Source organism: Solanum stenotomum, chromosome 12 (assembly GCF_019186545.1).
Source record: "Solanum stenotomum isolate F172 chromosome 12, ASM1918654v1, whole genome shotgun sequence".
Classification (NCBI taxonomy): domain Eukaryota; kingdom Viridiplantae; phylum Streptophyta; class Magnoliopsida; order Solanales; family Solanaceae; genus Solanum; species Solanum stenotomum.
This window is the reverse complement of record NC_064293.1, coordinates 35,118,422-35,139,831: the sequence shown is the minus strand read 5'-3', so window position 1 is coordinate 35,139,831 and position 21,410 is coordinate 35,118,422.

The following is a 21,410-nucleotide window of genomic DNA, read 5'->3' as shown; positions in this document are numbered from 1 at the left end:
GAGATGATTTACAGCTCCACATATATATTTATAATTTATAAATTTTATGGGATAAAAAAATTCCTTTCTTTCTTAAACTTCATGCTTATTAATCATCATCACATAGATTTTGAAGCGAAAAAAAAATATCTTTCTTTTTCATTTTTTAAAAATTTTTGGAGGGTGGGGGTTGCTTATAATTAGTATTGAATAGATGGTGTTATAGCATATGGGCCTTGCAGGGTCAAGTATTGAATGAATTTAAGTAGGCGTTTGGCCAAGCGATACCATATCAAGATATTGTATCGTGAGATGGAATCAACGTTTGGACATGCGATTTTACGTTGATTCTATCTCATGATTCCGTATCATGAGATGTGATTCCATATTCTCCAAAAATCATGATATGGAATTATATGAGAATTTCATATCATGATTTGAGATATTTTAATACAAAAATTGATCCATGAGTTTATATTTTGTTAAAACAACCCCACATTTATATCTACTAACCATTTATTTCATATGTAAATAAAATTTATAATCACATCATTACTTTTTAAAATTTATTATTCTCACCGACATAAAATTTATTATTCTCACCAACATATAGTCACTTTAACTCACACCAACCGATTGTTAAAGTGATGAAATATTTATGGTCTATGAGCATGAAAATATAGTTGCGGATGATATTGACCAACAAATGGCTCAAAGTAACAATGTTGGTTCGTCTTCTCGGTCACATGATCGAGAAATGCAAATTCAACGTGAAGAAATTGTCCGTACTATGTGGGAGGATTATATTAAAGACTAGTACACTATAATTTATGTTCAATTATTTTTCTATTAAATTAAAGTTAGATGAAACAATTACTTAAGTGGAGAACAAATAGCTTTGTAATAATTTATTATCGATTTTATAAATTTTTGTTTATTTGATAAGATTGAATAAACAATTGGGGCAACTTTAACAGTTTTACAACTTCTGAGATTTTTATGTTTATGAGAAAATATACAACACAAAAATTTCATATCGCATGTCCAAACAAAGTTTCAATTTCATTTCATGATTCCATATCATAATACCATATCATGATACCATATTGCATGGCCAAACGGGCCCTAAATATTTCTTCCGATGGAAACGATCTTTCTGAGTTCATCAATTATTTTATAGTAGTAGTTCATATGTCAAGTGCTTGGTAAAAGATTCATGTCCTATCAAATTAAATTAAACCACATCTTTAATTTGCTCCACATGAAATTCTTGATGAGGGTCCCTAATTAAGACTTAACCTCTTCCATCAAATATTATAAGTTTTTAGAAAAATGTAGTATAATTGAGTCGAGAAATTAGCGTGATCTAATTATTAACTCTAGGAGAACGGCTCTCTTATCCGAGAAATTAGACAAACGTTTGGATATGAATTTGATAATATTTGAATAAATGAATATTTGAAGTTCAATTAAAAATTCGAGTTATGTTTGAAATATATATTTTGCATGAAAAAATATTAAAATTTTATGAATCAATAAACTTTTTTTTCTTAAAAAAAATGGTTAGATCAACTCCAAAGTCAAAACTAAATATTGAATTTTGAGAACACACTCTTTGAACAGAATTTTGAATAGTTCACTTATTTTAAAGTATCAAAAAAAGTTTTAACAATTAACATAATATGAAATAAAATATCACTTACGTACGTAGTGTCTATTTCCCAGGAAATGTAGCTAGGTGGAATCCCCGGGGGTGGGGATTGTTGTGTTTAATATGAGCATGTGACATGGTGGCCCCCAATAACATATGAAAATAATAGTAGTAGTGGACTGGTAGCAGAAAAAAACAAGCTAGTTGATGTTGGAGAAAGGGAATAAATGCAAGTTTAATTTGAGAAAGCTGATGCATGCAGCAAAATATTTGGAAAGTATTAGAATAGGAGTATTATATATAAGCTTTTCCTCTGCATTTATTGTTTGGATTGCCATGCATTATTCTATCTACTTTGTGTCATTTTCTCAAACCCCCCTTTTCTTTACGACGACATGTGCAATCTCTCATCTATTATGCAAAATATTTGTTTCTTCTTTATTCATATAGGTTGATGAATTTAAATATTTCTTCCGTTTCAAAATAATTTAAGTTACTCTTGGTAATTGGTATTAACAAGAAATGATTATAAAAGGGGAGGAGCCACCCCTGCATTTACTCTCTCACACACACACACACACACATATATATATATATATTCTCACCGCATTCTTTTCTTCATATTTCACATTTAAATTCACCGCGCGCTTCTTTCACAGTTTTCATGCCCAAAATCCAAATGAACACCAATTATTCATTAACTATTAGAGTTTTTATTATTTGTCGGGGAAAACTACATAATTAGACAAACTTAAACTATCATATATACATATTTTATCTATAGTTTAAGCATATTACTCATAATACCACTTTTTAATAATTATACCGTGTATTTTAAAAAGTTAAATCAGATACACAAATCACTTAAAGATGATATTGAATAATTATCTTCAAATTCAAACTCCTTAATTAAAGTTACATTAACAACCGTCTCCCAAGCTCCTATGCCAATGGTACATCTCCCCCCATTCCCACCCCACCCCATGTTCTCCATCACCTCTACTACTTTCTCTTATTTTGTCCTCAATCTCCTATTCCAAGTTTATCTCCCCCATTCTCTTTCTTCCTTCTCCCTCGTAGATCTTTTTCACTAAACAAACAAAAATTGAATTGATGGCTTTTTTGTCGCATTTTTCTACTGTGAAGATTTTTTTTAAAAAAAAGTTACTTGAAGGGTTCAACGGAAGAGAAAGGCAAGACGAGGTAAGGTATGTTTAGACGAGGGTGATAAAGGTAAGAAAACGGTGCAACAAAAGCTCTGGAAAATGAAGGATAATTCTAGAGGATGAGATTTGGGATTTTGTCTTCCGATGCTTTCAATGCTAGATTGTTAGAACTGATAAATGATGTTGAAAGACAAGATTCAAAGCCATATCAACACTGGATTTTACCTTCGAATTTGGTGAATTTACGATGAATTTGTAGAGATACAATATTTGCTAGACGTATCTAAACGTTCTATTTATTTGTCGTTCATCTGTGTATCTCCTTTTCTTCCATGTATATATCCTTATTTTATATATTTAAAAGATTAATATCAAATAATTAGATACATGCTTCAGATACATAATATGTTTTAAATACATGTTATGTATCAGATATACGTATACAACAGATACACCTAATGAAATACATTTAATGAAATTAAGTGCATGAATCAGATACATAGTGTGAGATACACATTGTTCTCTAAATATGAAAAATTGAAAAAAAATCACAAAAATTCAAAAAAACAAATTCGAATTTATGAAAAAGTTATTCACTTTGTTGTTGCTGGAAAAATAAATAGAAGAAATTAGTTTTTTATTTTTTTTTAGAAGTTGTGAAAGTAATTATACTCAAAAATTGTGGATACATGATACTCAAAAGTTGTTAAGAGTAATTATACTCGAAAGAAAGCTTTGTTTGTTAATTCCCATAAGTTATACTCTTTTAGTTAAGGAAATAAGTTACAACATTTATTTCAAAAGCATTAAATATGTATCTCAACTTTTAAACCGGATAGATACATGTATCTGACGGGTTATGATACATGTATCCCATAATCGAAAATGATATAGAAAGTAATAAAAAAAATTATCAAAATTTCTAGTAATTAGAATCTAAACTAATGAAATTTAGATAGTTTATATGTTCATAAAGAGAATATCAAAATTCTTTCTTGCCAATTCGAGTCCTGGCCCATTATTATTTGTACATTAGATATTCCAATTGCAAATCTTTACTAGTTACATCGTATTAGATTCTATAGTAGTTGTCGATGTTAATACTGACCATTTGTTGTAGTGATTTGTTATATCATCCTATCAAATCAGTCAGATTTGGCCTCAATATATTGATTACCCCAACTATGGTGGGCCATATATAGCTTATACTTCCATCATTATGTTAAATAGTTCACTTTTATTATTTTTACCGCACACTTTAAATAACTGAAAGTTAAATATGCATAATCAAATAATATTGAAATTAAAATTGAAAATATGCAATAATGCATGAATTAAAATTGCTATTTTCCAAAAAAAAAAAAAATGAAACGAGAGAGTATATCATAAGCTAGAGCCTAGAGGCAAATGAATTAATTACAAAGATAACTCTATCAATGATTAGCATAAGTACTTAAATACACAATTTTGAAATTAATTATAAAAGACAATAAACATATATACCTAGCTATATTGGCACAAGTTTTTCAAAGTGGCGTATTTGAAAAGAGATAACTGTCTACCCCTTTATTTTGTGTTACTCTGCCTTCACTAAGACGTAAAGTTCATTTCTTCCTTCCAACATTAATTTGGTTTCTTTTTGACAAGTATCTTTTTACTTTAATTAGTTCACTATCATTCCATAGATATAACACCAGTTAAATCAGTATTTATGATGGGCGTAATTCTTATAGAATTAGAAGGGAAAATGTCACAAAATGACTTTTTGTTTTTCCTGAAATATTCAAAAATTTAAATAATATTAATTCATTTAAACAACCCACATTTAAGATCAATCAAGTAATTACTAAAAGCATGATAACTTGAATGGAATTTTCAGTTAAATGAACAGATTGAATTGAATTTTGGTAAATCAAATTAGTGGATTAATAAATTAATAAATGTGCAAGTTAATGACTTGTCCAAAAATCTCATGGACCATTGATTGGGATGAAATAGGCTAACAATGACTCATAACTTAACACGTTCGATTCTATTAAAGTATGTAAAAAAATAGTTTAATCTCATTAATAAACTTTAACTACGTATCAATTCAATTTTTGACTAAACTATATTAAATATTATAAAATATAGTGAATGGATAAATGAACTGATCATTAATATGCCCAAATCATAATTTCATTGGCTAAATTTACTCCCTGATTATACAGCTAAGTTGTTAAAGTTTGCCACATTTGGAAAGTGGACCTAATTGATCGAAATTGCATACATATCCTTTTCAAACTCTTCAACTCCTGTCTCTTTTGCAGCTTGCACCATTCCCTATTAAAAAAATGAAATATTTTACAGCAGAGTATATATATATATATCATAGTGTAATGGAGTAATTAACACCCCCTCCATCCCATATTAGATAGGTAGTTTCTATTTTACACGAATATTAAGAAATCATTAATAGATTGATTAATTTTACTATCTTGTCCTTTGTTTATACTCTCTGTCCAATAATAATTGTTCACTATATTATTTTGGGATGTCCAACAATATTTGTCACTTTATGAAATTAATGGATAATTTTACACTCGTTAGTTCCTAGTTTACCCTTATCATTAATTATAGTCATTTCTCTATTACATTTTTCAAGACATTATATTTATTATAGGCCTAACCCATCGGTAGCCCCTTAAATTTGGCACGAAATTTCACTTAAACACCTCAAGTGGATGATGTTCATTTTTTAGACACCTCATGTAGGGTTTCGCTGTGTCATTTTGACACTTTTTGCTTACATTGCATAGTGAGTGTAATACACTTACTGAGCACGTGTGAAAAACCCATTTAATCGATTTTTTAATTAATTTTTTCTTCTTCTTTCCCATTTTCAGCCACCATTTTTGCAAACTTAAATATCCAACATGGTGAATAAAAATAGATACAGTAAAATGATGAAAAATGATGGAAACTATTTTAGAAATTTAGGAATAGACCCATTTCAAGATTAAATATTAAATTATTCAAGAAATTCTTTCTTGAAAGAATTTAATATTTAAAGAGGAGTAAGTTTAATTTTTGGTGAATTTTAAACTTACTAATTAGAGTAAAAAAGAAATTTCTTTTTTTTTTTTGAAGACACTATTAAAAAAGAAAGAGTATGTAGGTGCCCAGATGTTTTAGCAAAAAAGAGATGGGGGTATTTGGAGAAGACAATGGGGTGGGGAAATGGGTATGTGCAGATTTTTCTGCAAATGAGTAGGGATATTTGGAGAAGACGCGGGGGGGGGGGGGGGGGGGGGGGGGGGGGGGGGNCGGGTGTTTCTGCAAATGGGTATGGGTTATTGGAGAAGACAATTGCGGGGATTGGGGGGGGGGGGGGTTCATGTGGGGATTTTATTGATTTAATTTGTTTTAAAAAAATTATTTGGGCAAAAAATACACGTGTCATTGAGTCATTGGTTACTTTATATTTTTACTCAAAATTCATTATCTACAAATTGTTTTTTGACAAATGTCGTCATTTAATTTGCCACTTTACACGTCATTCGCGAGTGTAAACACACACCTCATATATTTTTGTTGATTGGCAAAAGAGTGTCAAAATAACACAACGAGACCCTACATGAGATGTCTAAGATGAACATCACCCACTTGAGGTGCCTAAGTGAAATTTCATGCCAAATTTAAGGGGCCACCGATGGTGTGGCCCTTTATTATATTCAACAAGTAATATAGTACCATACTATTTATAATTTCTTAAAAAGTGTGCAAAGTGAATAGTGAACAAGTATTATCGACGGAGAGTATTAATTAGCCTTTTGAAAAAAAAACTTTAGATCTTTAAATTAGTTTAAACTTCCAAAGGTCATATTAATTGTAAGGGTAAAATAGGAAAAAAATATTTAATTATATCCTGATTTATTAAGTGAACAATTAATATGTGACAAATATTTTTAGTACGATATCCATCTAATTACAAGGAACAAAGGGATTGAGTACTCTCTTGATGTCATTTTGGTTATCTCATTTTGCTTTGACACATAATTTAAGAAGACAAAAAAGATTTTTTCGTTTGATTTGAATATGAGTTATGATGGGATAAGTTATGTTGAGATAAGTTGTGTTGGAATTAGTTATGATAGGATAAGTTGTGATGAAATTAGTTCTTATTGAGTGTTTGGTTTGTTATATTAAAAATAATATACATTGAAAATTTTAAGAACAAGTTGTTTGTTTACAAAATTACCCTTTTTGGTTTTTTTTTTTATATATTTTCTTTGCAAGCTTTAGTTATTCATTTTTAAAAATAAAACTTCTATTTTATTTAGCTTAAATATTTTTATTTATGCATTTCCATGATAAGTACCATATGTATTTAAAAATAAAACTTTTTTCTTATTTAGCTTAAAAATAGAACTTCCCTTTTAAGTTTGTTAAAGAGAAGAAAATTTATGATAAATAAACATAAGAATTAGTCAAATAAATTCATAAATAAAAATTATATTTATATACTGTAATTTTTTAATAGAAAAATATGAATAATTATCATAAAAACAAGGAGTAGTGAATATTATTATACATGGTATTAAAAATAATGTAAATATACATAAATGTGAAAAATGATGTATAAAAAGGATTTAAAGGAATATATTTTTCATTTTCCTATTTTATTTCAGAATAAGTTATCCCGATATATATATATATATATATATATATATATTTGTTTTAAATTAACTATGTTTAATGTATCAAAACGTAATTTTATTTCAAAATCTTAAATATGTCTAAAATTAAAGAGTAAAAAAGAAGAAGAAGATGCATGCACTTTTAAAACGGACTAAAAATGAAAAAAGTACGTACAGGGCAAAGAAGCAGCTTCATCAAATGATCATGTAAAAAGGTAAAACCTTTGGATCAGAAGGGTGTATTGATTACATCAAGTTGAAGAATAAATTATTAAAGTAGCTAGGCTAGAGCTTTTTCATTTTGTTCGTGTTATATATCTATTTGCATATTAAGGTCAAGAGCTGTTGAAGTGTAAAATAGTGGAATGAGACAAACTAATTAGTGAAAAAGAGAGAGTTGTATGTTTGTTAGTGGTCACTATATTGCCAGGCTAACCAATCTTCATCTGAAAGTGATGTATCAATCCATGAAAACCAAACTAGTCCTAATGCTGTCCTTTAAATTTAATTCCTCCCCATCCCCAATCCATAAGTGCCTTGCATGTTCTTTCAACCAACCTTACCTAAAAGTAGGGAGAAATGGGTCAAATTCTTATTATATTGATCGAGTTCAAGTGTCTCGTTGAAACTTCATGGAGTAGATGGATTCAATTGATAATTCGAGTAAAATATAAGGGTCGTTTCACAGAGTGTATTAGCCAAAATAATGCATGCATTCGTTTTGTGTATTAGTAGTACCTTGTTTGGTTTTTTTTTATGTCATGTATAACTAATACACTCTATTTTTTTTTTACATAATATCTAGTAATCCATGGATTTCTAGATATTAGACTATTAGTAATGCAAATGAATTTAATACTTGCATTAGCATGTCAAACAACTCAATTACCCCTCACTAAAACAAATAGTCTATGTATTATGTATGATATTATTTAGTACTATGTTTGATAGGAAATTGGGTCTATGTATAACTAATCCATGGATTAGTTATACCTCCTACATGGTATTATAGGATGTATTACTATTCCTTCCATTTGGAGGTATTAGTAATACATGGATATAATACCATGGTATAAGTCTATGTAAAGACAAAAATATCCCTTAAATCATTATATGTATTGTATTGTATCGTTACTATACCTACAATGTTTGCTTTGATTGTTACTTAAAATGTATTGTATTGTTAAATTCCGTTGTTACGTAACAATGAAAACCCCATTTTATGAAACAACCAATTTGGTGTGTTTCCAATGTTACTTAATTTCCTTTTTCAATTATATCTTTACATAATATTTCATAATACTATTTTACCCTTCACCCTATATTATTTAATTCTAGTCAAACCTCTTACCCTAGAATAATTAAGGATATTTTAGTAAATTTATAAATTACAATACAATACAATACAGTCAAATCAAACAATAAAAATGTTATTAAACAACAACAAACAATACAGTCTAGCCAACCATTGAATCTACCATACAATACAGTACAATATAATACAATACAATACAATATATTATGAAATAATGGGTAATAATGATCCAAACAGAGTTGTAAATGTCTTGTTAACCACTTAACTTTTCAGCTCCTTTCTAGATGTTGTCCTTGAATTTAAAAGCGGTATCAGTGCCCTTAAAAAAAATATGTGTTTATCTAAGCAGTTACAATAGTGAAGTATGTATGTATGTGCTCTTTACATAAATTGTTAGGCAAATTAGTAAAAAAAAATAAAAATCAAGAATAATAAGAAAAAAATAAGAAGAAGAATGTATTCAATTATATTATTATTTTCTAAAATGATAACTATTTTGGATCATCTATCTGTATCAATAAAGAAGACGAGTAAAGTAGTCCGTAGGGACTAGGGAGTATGATTTAAGGAGTCGTTTGGTGTGAGGGATAATACCAAATAGTCCCGGGATTAAATTATAGTACCGCTTATTTTGTTGTTTGGTTGGCAAGTTCGGGATAACTTATCCCGGGATTAATAATTAGTACCGGGATAAGTTATCCCTCTCCTTGGATGGTATAGTAATCCCGGGATAACTTATCCCGGGATAAAATGGATAAATGACAAAAATGTCTCTTTCGACCCTTTTGTTATATCACTTTTTACATTAATGAAGGGCATTTTTGTAAACAAATAAATTGTTCTTAAAATTTATTATTTTGAATACAACAAACCAAACACTCAATAAAAAATAATCCCAACACAACTTATCCCATCATAACTAATCCCAACATAACTTATCCCAAATAACTTATTTTCAAACCAAACGACCCCTAAGTACTTCTTTAACACTTTCAAAAGTTAGTGTACCTATTATCTAACCTTTATAAAATTTTAGTCTATGATTTCACAAAAAAAATAATTTGCTCGATAAGACATTTAATAATGGAAGAAACTGCGAAGCTACATAAGGTATGAGTATTATGAGTAGTATGAAATGATGTGAGATATTTTTTGAAGAATTGTACTAAGAACGCCTGCGTTAATTCAACTAATAGAAGATTTCATGGGCCAACATGTCTAAGTATGCAACATGTCAGACTGCTACTGCATGGAGTGGTCAGTGAGATTTCTTCTTTGCAGATTTGGTGGCTATAAAAATATCTGGCCAATCTTTGTTGATATGAAACAATTCTGGTGGTGCATGTGGTGGTTCATTAGTCTTGATGGAGCCATGGAGGGTCATTTGGTGTTAGGTTTGGGTGTCCCGTCAATCTCCCATGATTGATTAGATGCATCATTATTCGTGTGGATAGTCATTATAAACTATGTGATAATCATAAAATATTTAGTTCACTCTGATTCTCATTTTTTATATTGAGATTACTAAAATAAGGTCTAGTCTTCCTGGCTTATAATTCTCTATTTTAAAGATTAGTTTTTACTATAAATAAAAATGCCTATAGTTATCTTTTCTGGTGGTATAAATTATCTTTAAAACCTTTAAGGCTAGGACGAATTTATAGCCTAAATTATGGGGTACATCAATTTATGGTCTCTTTATAAAATTAAATATTTTATAAAAATATATATTTTATAAACTAATACAATATATTATTTGTTAAAAATCGCAATATAAAAAGGTTAAATTGTATACTAAATTGAAGGTTGAATATTTATTTAGAGAACTAGGGTTAATTTCTGCTTAATTTATTTTCTTCTAATAATAATGCGCTCATATTCTAGAAATTCTGAATTCTGAAGCGACGTTAGGGACTAGGGAGTAGTAGAACTCACGGACACGGTTGTGAGGTAGAGAATTTGAGAAGAAAGAGACATCACACCATGTGAGGGACATATTAAAATTAATTGTAGCTATAAACAAAGCTAAAATATACTCTATCAGAGTAGACATATTTAATTAGATAACAACTAAACAGTGTAAATAAGAAACTATTACCAAAAATATCAATGCCGACACATATCCCAAAATGATTAAAATTTATTGAAGTAGTTCAAGTAATTGTGCTCCGATATGCTGCGTATGCATTTCATCTAAATAATTTGAAAGTAAAACAATTACTTCTATCTTTAGAAAACAATAAATTCATAAAGAAGGCATAAATTATCAAGTGTTGTTGAATAGGTTTGAAGAAGAAGATAAGAGAAAAATACTTCACGTTACTTTCGATGAGCAATCAATCTTTTTTAATTCATGCTTTTGTAATAGAAAGTTTGAGGTTGATAGCTCAACTTTCTTCTTGATTGACATATATTTACATTATTTAAGCATCCTTATTTGTAATATCATCATGGAGGGTATTACAAATTCTGTGATGATCAGAAAATACTTAGTTCTCTTACTCTTATTTTCTTCATGCTTGTTAAGTAGCAGAAGTTAGGTACTTCATTAGGATTAGTAAGGTAAAACTTAGCCCCCTTGTTTGTACTTGTTTCTATTAATATTTTTTTATGCTTAATAAAAGGCCGCTAGACACTATATAGTGATAAATTTGCTTTTAAAAAAAAAAAAGTATATCGTTTGTCCATCATTCTTGGAGATTAAGCACTCAAATCTTAATTCCTTTCTTTAGCCATAGATCAACTTGAAACTATGGTGATATTATAAAGTCCTAGTAAGAAAAATCAAATGCAAAATTTTATCAATAATATAGCCACATTGCTTTTGGAATAATTTCGATTCATAAACTTCAATGATCTAGAGATCTCGGCCTTAAAACACAAGCGATTAGGTGTCGTTGCCAAAATAATTCATAATGATTATGCTAAATCAAACTCTATTCTCATCATAATAGTCCCTCTTAATCACTTTTGCTTTTCATATTCTTTATTTACACGCCCCTTAAAATAATGTGTTTTGATGATTATATCTATATTTATTATCTTTAATCATTTAAAATATTAATCTCTCATCAATAAATAAAAAGAGATTTAATCTAAATCATCACAATATTTGTAATTTGTATATGTGCTCGTTACTTAAATTTCTATGCTAATTAGGCAATATACATTTAATAATTTCCAGAATAATTATTACTTGAAACAAAATGGAAAAAATACATTCAATTATAGCTTTTAATAAGTACGACAAGTAAAGTGGTCTTAACGAATTATGTAATAGCACAATTTGAGACGTAGAGTGGGAGATTTAAATTTTAGAGGCATATCCATCAAAATAATGAGCACTAAATTCTCATGAATACTCATGTTAAATATATCTATCTGGATTTTGCAACCAAATATAAAAAAACATAATCAAGCACTGATGTTGCTAAATGCTGGAATTGAAAGGGAAATGAGTGGTTCATTAAGCATTGTTCAACTTGTTATTTATGTCACTTTTATTAGTCGTTATTGTGACCTTAAATGTAGTGACAAAATGTTGAACTGTTACAAGCAAGTACATGACATAGAGGTCAACGATTCAACGCCTATCAAATGCTCTACTTCTTCATTATTTTAACATTTGAGATAAGTACTATTTTCATAATCGAAGGTTTACACACAATGTCGTATATAATTAATAGATTGCTCGATATATTAATTTCTTTCTATTATGTTTTGCTTAGTTAATTTTAGGGGTGGTAAGTGGGCGAGAGTTAAGTCAAATTTGGGCGGATCATAATGAGTTAAGACAACAAATGACTCAAGACCCAACTCAACTTTTACTAAGTTTTAATTGATTTATTTGTTCTTTTACAATATATAATACCTAATAAATTATTATTTTTCTCTCTTTATTATGGCTATATATAATAGTTAAAAATATTTTGACAAGATTTTTCTTAAGTCAATTTAGGTTACATATTAAACCAATTTTTAATGGGTGAAAATGAGGTGGATTGAAATGTATTGAGCTAACAAATGAGCGAGTTAAAAACCTGGCAAAACTTAAAGGGTTGTGATAGAATTAGTTAAGACTTAGAGTTAGTTACTTAAAGTTAGTTAGGAGTCTGTTAAACACTGTTGAAGTAGTTAGTTACAATTAGTTGGTTAGTTTGGCTATTCTCATGTTTTATTCATGTATATATACACAACTGTTGTATTCATTATTCATTCATTGAGAAAGAAATAATACAGATCCTCTCTTCATTCTTGAATGACACATCGTATCTTCTGTTCTTCTTTCTCTTTGAGCTTAATCTCCATTAATGGAGGAAGCTCACTGGTTTAATACTAATCCGTAATTCTGTCATGGTATCAGAGCTCAGAGATTCATTCCACATTCAATTTTGATTTGTGAGTATTGGTTTCAGTTCACAGCTGGGAATTTGTGAGATTCTGTTTGTTTCTGTTTCTCGATCTATTTTGAAATCAACTGCGATTTCTGTTTCTCGATCTATTCGAAGTGTTGGAATCAATTGTTATTGGGTTATTCTGCTGAATTTCTATCTTTTCTGTGCGACAAATCACTGTTGCATATCATCTGTTTGTGTTTTTGTGTTTGCTGATTTACCCGAACTGGAAATTTTACTTTCAAAGGTATATTGATCAGTATGGTTGATGTTCAATCTGATAATTCAAACATTGCAACTTCTTCTACTGTGAGAATGGACATTGCTAGTCCATTTTACTTGCATCCTTCAGAAAATGCAGGATCAACATTGTTGCCAACTGTTTTTGATGGAATTGGTTATAGATCATGGAGACGAGTTGTCCTTAGAGTCTTATTAATGAAGAGCAAAACAGGCTTCATTAATGGGAAACTTATGAAACCTGATTCAGAGGATCCAAGCTTTGCGCATTGGAAAATGTGTGATGAGATGGTGACTTCGTGAATTCTAAATTCCCTCTCACCAGAATTGAGAGATGGCCTAAAGTATGTGAACAATGCTAGAGAGTTTTGGGAGGAATTGGAAGATCGTTATGACCAAACATATGGATGTAAGTTGTATCAATTACAGAAGGAGATAAATGATTTGGTGCAGGAAAGTTTAGATGTTACTGGATATTACACACAAATGAAGAAGTTGTGGGAAAAGATGAACTCTGTTGACATCACTTCTCAATGCACTTGTGTGAGCATTTGTGGTGGAAAGACCAAGATGCACAAGGCTGAACAAGACATGAGACTTATACATTTTCTGATGGGTTTGAATGAAGTGCATACTGCAATGAGGGGAAGTATCCTGATGATGAGTGACTTACCAAGCATCGCATAGGCTTTTGCTATATTATCCCAAGAGGAGAGACACATGAAAGTAAAGCCCCATAATCATACTGTTTTGGACTCTACATCTCTAACTACATCTGCATCTACTTCTAATGGAAATGGTTTCAAGACAAATTACAATTCTTATAGAGGAGGTGCAGGCAGCTCTGGCAGTGCTAATAACAATCGAGCAAGCTCTAACACTAATAACTCTTATTCACAGAACAGATCTGGTCTGTTTTGTGGTTAATATAAAAGGCCTGGACACACAAATGATAGATGTTATAAGATCCATGGTTATCCAATAAATTTCAGATTTTCTATAGGTAAAGGTTCAGGTTCTGCAGCAAATGCATATACACAAGAAGAGGGGAACAATGGAGTTGGGGAAGGTCCTGAACTAAGGCGACAAATGCTATTGAACTTGTCTAAGGATCAGTATGAGCAGCTGCTCAACCTCTTGGGAACCCTGCAGGCTGGAAACAATAGATGTGACAATTCAGACAACACATTGAGTGGAACTGTTAACCTGGTAGGTATACTTGCTTGCTACTCTTCAATGACTGAGATAAATGATCTATCATGTAAATGTACTAGATTAGCTGCTAGCTCATGGATCATAGACTCAGGAGCATCACATCATATGACCTACAATAAAACCATCCTTAAGAATATTAGAACTCTACCTTATCCTTTCTTAATCAGCCTACCAAATGGATATAAAGTTAAAGTAACTGAAATTGGAGATGCTTGTTTGAACCCAGCTTTGACTCTATGTAAAGTGTTGTTTGAACCTAGCTTCAAGTTTAACTTGATATCTGTCGATTGTTTGTCTCTGCAACTTAAAGGTACAATTAGTTTTAACAAATCTTCTTGTTTGTTGCAGGGCCCTTCTCTGAAGACCCCTCTAGAGCTTGGTAGAGCCAAATATGGTCTATACTTTCTATGCATCAAGTGTCACAACTGTTGTGCTCAGTCTGATGGCATTCATTCACACACACCACTCTTCAAGTTGTCATTCTATTCCATCTTTACTCAGTTGTGGAAAATCTTTAGTTGAAAATAAATGTATAGTTTCACTATTTATTGTAAAGGTTTCACAAACTACAAATAAAGGAACTTGTTCTATTGGTGATCTTATTTTCTATGCTGCAAATTCATTTACTCATGGTTCCTCTCATGCATCTCATAATCATACTGTTGAACTCTTGTGGCACACTAGATTGGGACATGCACCATTTGTAAATATGAGGAATATTTCAACCATACCTGTAGATTTTTCCACCAAACAACCCTTTACTTGTGTCATATGCCCCATGGCAAGACAAACCAGAATACCCTTTTCAGAAAGTACAAGCACAACTAGCAAGATCTTTGAGTTACTACATGTTGATCTATGAGGACCATGCCACATACCAACTCATGATGGTTACAATTATTTTTTGACCATGGTGGATGATCATAGTAGATCAACATGGACACAACTACTTAGATGCAAAAGTAATGCACTAGAAGCAGTGAAAGCTTTTGTATGCCTCGTAGAAAACCAATTTCAAACAAACTGAAAACTATCAGGTCTGACAATGTCCTAAAATTCACAAGTGGTGAGGCAACAATATATTTTCAAGAAAAATGAATTATACATCAGAAATCTTGTCCTTACATACCCCAACACCCCAACAGAATGGGTAGTAGAAAGAAAATATAAATACATCTTAGAAATAACAAGAGCCCTCGTTTATCAATCCAAATTACCTATGAGGTATTAGGGAGAATGTGTGTTAATTGCTACTTACCTTATTAATAGATTACCTACCAAATCACTACCCAATATGTCACCATATGAATAATTGTACCAAAGAAAGCCCACATACTCTCATCTTAGGAGTTTTGGATGTCTATGTTTCCCCACTATTTTGAAAAACCATAAAGACAAGTTTGAACCAAGGGCAACACCTCATATTTTTGTTGGGTATCCTTACAATATAAAGGGTTACAAAGTCCTAGATTTGACCACAAAGAGGATTCATGTATGCAGAGATGTTTCTTTCCTTGAACATGTTTTTCCTTTTGTTATTGCTCCTGATGGTTCTAGTTTTAACTCTTTTCTCAAATTACTTGTTTATCACCCCAATAAATTGACTTGTATGATTAATGAAACAACCACTTTCAATAATGAAATGCTGGATACAGACATACTCCATGAAGTTATCACTAACCAAGTAGCCAACAATATTTCTAATCACATATCAAACACAGACACAACTTCACCTAACACTGCACCAACACCACCACATAATTCTAATCCTTCCATTACTTGTGATGCTCCACCAGTGCCAGCACCTAGAAGAACAAGTAGAACCCTTCATACACCTAGCTATCTTAAAGACTACGACTACACATTACCTAACATGCACTCCACCACATCAACACCTGAACAACAACATTCCCTCATCTCATTACTGTCAAACCATGAGCATGTTTGTTTCATTACTTTATGTTCTAGTAGCCAGCAGCTACTAAAGGCCATTTCACATGAAAGTGAACCTTTCTATTATGTAGAGGCAATCTTGAATCTTGCTTGTCAAATGGCAATGACACAAGAGTTTGAGGCACTATATGCAAATGATACATGGGAATTGGTCCCCTTACCAGTAGGTAAGAATGCCATTGGATGTAGGTGGGTATATAAAATCAAGCACAAAGCTGATGGTAGTGTGGAGAGGTTCAAGGCCAGACTGGTAGTGAATGGATATACACAACAAGCTGGGATTGATTATACTGAAATATTCTCACCTGTAGTGAAAATGACCACTGTGAGAACTTTGATTTGTTTGGCTGTAAAAAGGGGTTGTAGTTTATACCAGTTGGATATGAATAATGTCTTCCTTCATGGTGATTTGCATGAGGAAGTATACATGACAATACCAGAGGGTCTTATGGTGGACAACAACAACTTAGTTTGGAAATTCAAGAAGTCTCTATATGGTTTAAAACATGCCAGTAGACAGTGGTAAACAAACTAGCCAGCAGTCTATGTTCAAAGGGTTATACACATTCAAACAGTGACTACTCATTTTTCTATAAGAAAAAGGGATGCTTTTTAGTTTTTGTTGCAATATATGTGGATGATGTGATCTTGACAGGTACAGACTTAGAGGAAATCATCTCTTTGAAGAGTTTCTTGCATAATCAATTCAAAATAAAATATCTTGGCAAGTTACACTACTTCTTCGGACTAGAAATACTATATAGGGATGATGGTGTTCTTCTTTCCCAGAGAAAATTTACTACTGATCTTCTGAAAGAGTTTGATATAATGAACTACAGAGTTGCAACATCACCACTTGATTCTATTGAAAAACTTAAAGCCACAGATGGGGAGTTGTTATCAGATCCCACTCATTATAGAAAGTTAGTTGGGAAACTTAATTTCCTCACAAATACAAGGATGGATATAACTTTTAGTGTTCAACATCTTAGCCAGTTTATGCAATCTCCTAGAGAACTACACGTGAAAGCTGTTTATCATGTCCTTAGATATTTGATGCAAGATCCTACTTTGGGAATTTTCATCTCAAACAAGCCTGACCTTACTGTTATTGTTTACTGTGATTCAGATTGGGCAGCTTGTTCTGATTCAAGGAGGTCAGTTAGTGGGTATTTGGTTCTTATGCGAGACAATCCTGTTAGTTGGAAGTCCAATAAGCAAGCTATAATGTCACTATCATCTGCAGAAGTAGAATACAGGGCTGTGAGACAAGCAGTAGGAGAACTAGTGTGGCTCGAGAGATTACTTGATGAACTGGTGGTGCAAAGTTCACTACCCATACGTGTGTTTTGTGACAGCCAAGCTGCAGTTCATATTGCTTAAAATCTAGTTTTCCATGAGAGAACAAAACATATTGAGGTGGATTGTCATTTTGTGAGGGATAAGCTTCAACAAGTACTGATTGCACTTTATCATATTTCCACAAACTCACAATTAGCAGACATATTTACCTAGGCCTTAACTGGAGTCAAGCACTCTACTATTCTAAGCAAGTTGTCTGTAATCACACTACCTCCAACTTGAGGGGGGTGATAGAATTAGTTAAGACTTAGAGTTAGTTACTTAAAGTTAGTTAGGAGTCTGTTAAACACTGTTGAAGTAGTTAGTTACAATTAGTTGGTTAGTTGGCTATTCTCATGTTTTATTCATGTATATATACATAACTGTTGTATTCATTATTCATTCATTGAGAAAGAAATAATACAGATCCTCTCTTCATTCTAGAATGACCCATTGTATCCTCTGTTCTTCTTTCTCTTTGAGCTTAATCTCCATTAATGGAGAAAGCTCACTGGTTTAATACTTTAATCAGTAATTCTGTCAGGTTGGACGGATTGGATTCGATTTTGCCAGCTCTAGTTAATTTTGCTTTGTTATTTTCATTAATTACCTCATAGCTTGAAAATGCATTTTTTTGTTTAATTCCCCCTATCTCATTAGCTTAACATAATTTAAAGTTTAAATTGAACAAATTTCAAAGTTAAGTTAAAGAATAGAACAAGTAGGGAGTATTAAATTTTACAAAAAAATATGGTCAAATGTCATCAAGATCACTAGTATCAAATCCCAAGTTAAGTCAAAGAATAAAATAAGTATGATCAAATATCACAATAAAATATGGTCAAACGCTATTCAGATAACTATTATTGAATTTCAAGTTATGTCAAAGAATAAAACAAGTAATATCAAATTTCACAATGAAATGTGGTCGAACACCCCCAAGATCACTATATTAAATTCCAAGTTAAGTAAAAGAATAAAACAAATACGATTAAATTTCACAATAAAATATAGCCAAATGCCACCAAGATTTATTTCAAGTTAAGTCGAAGAATAAACAAGTACTATCAAATTTCATAATAAAATATGATTAAACGCCACCAAGATTACTATTATCAAATATGAAGTTAAGTCAACAATAAAATAAAAAATACTACTATCAAATTTCATAATAAAACTATTATCAAATTTCAAATCAAAATTATTATTATAGAACTAATTTAAGTCAAAAAAAAAACAAATATTATCAAATTTCATAATAAAATATAATCGAACACCACCAAATTACTACTATCGAAACCAAAATTACTACATACTATAGAATTCCAAATTAAGTCAAAGAATAGAACAAGTAGATGTTAAGCAAACAGTCAAAATAATAAAGTGATATCTTAATGAAAAGTGTGTGAGACCTACCTCAAAATTTAAACCAACTACCCCTCCTTAAATAATATCACGCGAAATCTATCAACATATCGCGATAAAAACAATTTGAATTCTCACTTACTGATAAGCTGACCGTTACAAGCAATTTTACATTTCTCAATTTATTTTTATTTTTTTTGCAAAAATAAAACACTCAAGAAAATAGATAAAATAATATATCCTACTCTCACTCAGCGCGTGATGCTAACCTTTTGAAATCCTGCCCATCAATTCAATTAACTAATACTAGTATAAGGTTTTCTTTTCTTCACATAAATTTCCATTATATTTTAGTAACTTATAAAGTTTTTATTTAGTCCATTAATGATACCTTCTTCCCCTTTTCTTAAGTAAATTATTAAAGATCACGTACCTATCTTATTTATTTTTAGGTCTATTGGTTAGACCAATTCATAATTTAGGATTGATCACATTTAACCCGTGTAGGAAATTAATATTTCTTTCATGCATGATCCATGTATTGTTAAATATATATAAAATTAAATTAACTGTGTTGCTTGAATAATCTTTGTATTTTTTTTAACAATAGTTACGAGCTTATCGATGATTATAGGTGACTCCATATTATATAATTATTAAATAGCTCAAGTAAATCAAAGATTTAAAATATTCAATTTTGATGATTAAACTCGTAAACGAATATCAAATCCATAGTATATAATGTCACTATGATACAAATTCTTCATCATCATATTGAACGTTTGCTTTGCATTATCTCTTATTGAATAAAGGGAAAAAGGTCGGATATACCCTTCAACTTTGTCATTTAGAGCTGATATATCTCTCGTTATGAAAGTGACTCATATATACCCCTGTTGTTATACAAATGACTCACATATATCCTTTTCCTCTAACGGAAGTGAAAAAATTAATTTTAATTCAATGTTTTAATTATTTTTAAAAAAATAATAATAATTCATATGAGTATATTTAATCCTCCTCACACATACATTTTTTTTCGACTTTTTTTAAAAAAAAATTTCAATGACTAATTTAAATTTATTATTTTGATGGTCAGATTTATATATGTTTCACTAATTTTCTTGTAAAATCTATTATACATGACCCGGTTTTTTTTTTTCAAATTCAAAAACTAAATTACAATATAGCCTAAAAATAGTTTTAAATTATAATATAGCCACAAAAAATTACTTTTTAATTTTTTTCTTTACTTTAAAGAATGAAAGAAAAAAATAAATAAAAATAAGAAACTCAAATAATGATAATCAAAGAAGTCAAAAAACAATTCATGTATGAAAAAGATTAAAATATATGTTGAACTTTGCTAGAAGAATCATATATATATATACCCCTACATGAATTTTATTAAAATTAAAAGTCAAAAATATAAATTTAAAACTAATTTTTTCACTTTCGTTATGTGAGCTCATTTTGTAACGGTTGGAGTATATGTGAGCCGGTAAAAGTATATATGAACCACTTTCATAACGAGTGACATATCACCTCCAAATGACAAAATTGAAGGGTATACTAGACTCTTTTCCCTTGAATAAATAATGAATAATTTAAGTCTTTTCTCGAACACTATGCTTTGATAACAAGATTTACTTTCTCAATCAAATACGACTTTACTATGTTTTTTTGTTGGTGAAGTAATTGAGTTTCTCTTTAGAGTCTCGTCACCTCTATTGACATTGGCTCTTGTGGTTATTTCTTGTGTCATGATAGGCGATCTGTTTTCATGTTAAAATTCGAACAAGCAATTGCAATTAAAAACATCACTTTACTGATAATTTTTTGCTCTTATAAATGCATAATATTTCATGAACCACTTCGTATCGATATATACGATCCATGTTACGTCAAACATTTCCATAAAATTTGGATTGTGTGACATGCTATTATCATCCAACAAAATCACAATGAAAATTTATTATGATCTTCTTTTACATCAGGTTTTATATTCCTCTGGTTATCTTTGCTTGTCTACTATATTATTTTGAAATGTCCAATAATATTTGTTCAGTTTATAAAAGCAATGAATGATTTATCATTTTGTTTTTATTTCAC